Source organism: Aulostomus chinensis, chromosome 22 (genome assembly GCF_037954235.1).
Source record: "Aulostomus chinensis isolate RoL2024-O1b breed Wild chromosome 22, RoL_Achi_v1.0, whole genome shotgun sequence".
Lineage (NCBI taxonomy): Eukaryota > Metazoa > Chordata > Actinopteri > Syngnathiformes > Aulostomidae > Aulostomus > Aulostomus chinensis.
Window position 1 is genome coordinate 22,559,001 of NC_141341.1, and position 3,266 is coordinate 22,562,266.

Genomic DNA, 3,266 nt, shown 5'->3' on the forward strand with positions numbered 1-3,266 from the left:
AAACTCGGTTACCGCATTGTGAATCTGAGTATTATCATTCAACTAAAATATGATTATACATTCATCATCTTGATTGACTTGATATAAAATACACCTTTCTCAGTTTTATGTGACACAAGGTCACCTTTATCAATCTGACATAAAAAACACTGATCTTTACCAATATAATATGCAGTCAACATCTTTATCAGAAGAAAACACAGTCGTCTTACTTTAATCTTTTCCTTGCATTGGACACCAGGAGGCATCGTTTATATGTTTACTATGTATGCACACCAGTCGCATAGGTGAGGCGTGAATGCTGCCTCCCACATCTTCCATCAGGTATGCTGATCCACTGCAACCTGGCTCGCCGAGGGAGCTGGAGAGAGTGGGATGTGCGCTCTGTGGTAGTTGCCGGTGAAATCCGGTGCACTACACGATGTCTCAGTCTTTAGCAAGTCTTGCCTGTTACATGACAAATCGCCAATTGACAGAAAAACAAACAAAAGACCCCCATCTTGCATCTGCCACACTTTCATGTTTGACTACAATTCATATTGCAGTGGCAGAGTGGCACTGAGCGGGAAGTATTTGTACACAAAAGGGGTACGGCAGTGAGTAAATGAGAAAACGGCCACGTCAGTTTCTGTGCGTGGCCGTTTGGGAAAAGTCCTATGGATTCAGCCGCTTGCCAGGGAGACACATGGACTTGGACAGACTCACTTTATAGTAAGAAAAGATAAGACAAGATGTTTTGTCAATGAGGTGAGGGCTCAGAGCCCAACGTGTGGAGAGTGGATGGACACTCTCAGATCAGCTGTCAAACAGATTATGACATTTGAATGGATAAAACCAAAATAGACTGGCATATTTTTCTTCAGATGGGCCTTGAACGAGAAAAACTATTTAGTTGGAGGGTAAACTTTTGTTTTACCATCAGACAAGCCCCTTCAGACACCTTCGGACACACTTTTCTTCTTTTTTTTTTTTGCTTGCACACTTTGGAAAAAAAAAAATCCCTTATATTATTTGCTTGTCCACCAGTGGTCAAAGTTCCCCTGTGTTTGAGGAATCTGTCTATCAAAGGAGAAGGTAGGAAATATGTTTGATGAATTACACTGGAGCCTGAACACTCCCTCAGATATAAAGAACATTAGGGAGCTCCATCAAGTCCTGTTGACCTGCTGGAACAATGCTCGACTTTGCGACCACAGCATCAAAATCGATTTCTTCATCTACTTTAAAATGAACTCACGGTCTGCAGCTTGGCTATGAATTCACTGAGGTCAGACATTCCCACTCTTATGACTAACATTTCTGTATTTCTTCTCTTAAGAAAGGCTCCAGTTTTTCCCAGGAGACAAAAAAAAATAATTGTCATTTATTCTGCACCATGTGCCTCTTAACGGCACCAACCATTACAAAGGGGGAGGCAAAAGCTATTGCCTGAGATCATCTCCCACTTTGTAACTGGGTTTTTTGCTGTTAAGCTGCTTTGACTGATTAATAGTTTTAACAGTGTTTTAAAGTGGTGTTATTTACAGAACCCAATGATCGTAGGATCCATCTTTTTTTAGTTACTGGTACCTCTGGGTATTTGTTATCCATCATAAATCAGCGTATTCATGAATTAGCCCTCAAAAGTATGGACTCATAAACAATACAAAGCAAACATTTCTTTTATGTCACAGCAAATCAGCGTTTACTCAAACCAAAAAGTGTGATTTTTGATCATGAGAAATGGAAATCTGGCCACTTGGTTCATGTCCTGATCCGTCTTTACACTTTCCCAAAACGCAGGAAGCCCTCTGCAATGGATACACGAGAATGTCATCAAGAGAAAGAGAGTTTAATGACAAAAGGCACAGAGAGGAAAATGTGCTTCAATCTGATCATCCAAGGTCAGTCGGGGCCTCTCGTTGGGAGTGACATACCGTAGCATTTCACTCAAGGTAAACCGTCCATCACCTTGCAGAACCAACGCAACACACACTGCGTGGCTTCCGTGGTGTGTGTCCTTCAATCCAAGGTAAGCATTACTCACTTTGATGGAGGCGCGGATGACCAGATAAAACAGTCCGTTTCAGCCTGAATGTATAGAATTACCCAGCAAAGTGACAAGTAAATGGAGCATGCAGTGATTCTTTCATCAAGTAATTATACCTCCTCACCGCCGCCACCGCCACCACCACCACCACCACCACCACCACCGGCTCCTTCCAATCCATCACTCTGCCTCCCCTTCCTTCTAATTCAAATATGTATAATTGAAACAGCATTAACTGATATAAAATTAATCGCTCCCTGCCTAATTGAAATATGCTTTATTGAAAATGGCATGAATATAGCATGAATCTCTCTCCTTTTTACCCTTATGAATATTCATGGCTATGTGTGTCCATCAGCAACACTGGGTTGCCACGGGAGACAACCCATCAAGCCCATCCTCTTCCTCTCATCCTTCTCTTCTCTCTTTCATCTCTTCTGTCCTCGGCCACCATCCCATCATTTATCTCCTCACTTTGGCACTGCTCCGTGTTGTACTTTACCTCTCTCTGCTTATTCTATTGAGAGTCAGGGGTTATTTCGATTGAATTTTTGTATTCGCTGGATTTGAAATGATTCTGAATAGAGGAATCCTCTAAAAATATACCCACTGGGCAACAGGAGTGGCAAATTATTCAGTTTGTTAATACAGATATTTTAAGAGCACATGGTTATAATAATAAGGGAGAGACCTGGAAGATAAAGTGTGTGTGGATCACAGCACTCAGCTGTGATTTCAGGAGTCCTCCCAGCATGTGGTGATACAATCTTATTCATGCTAATTGACGGGCAAAGACGGTGATGCATGGTTGGGGGTGGGGTGGGGGGGGGGGATAGGATGGCTTACCAAGGCAGAACCTGCAGCTGGATAATGAAATTCAAACCTCTATTCAGGTCTCAGTGTGTGTGTGAGCTCATCTGTGTGTGTGTGTGTGTGTGTGTGTGTGTGTGTGTGTGTGAGCTCATCTGTGTGTGTGTGTGTGTGTGTGTGTGTGTGTGTGTGTGTGAGCTCATCTGTGTGTGTGTGTGTGTGTGTGTGTGTGTGAGCTCATCTGTGTGTGTGTGTGTGTGTGTGTGTGTGTGTGTGTGTGTGTGTGTGTGTGTGTGTGTGTGTGTGAGCTCATCTCTATGTGTGTGTGTGTGTGTGTGGTGCAAAACTGTGGGGCTGTAAACTGTCTATTGACCTTTTCACACTCCACAAAGGACGTCTCCCCTGCCCGCCTCCTTCCGCCTGCTAT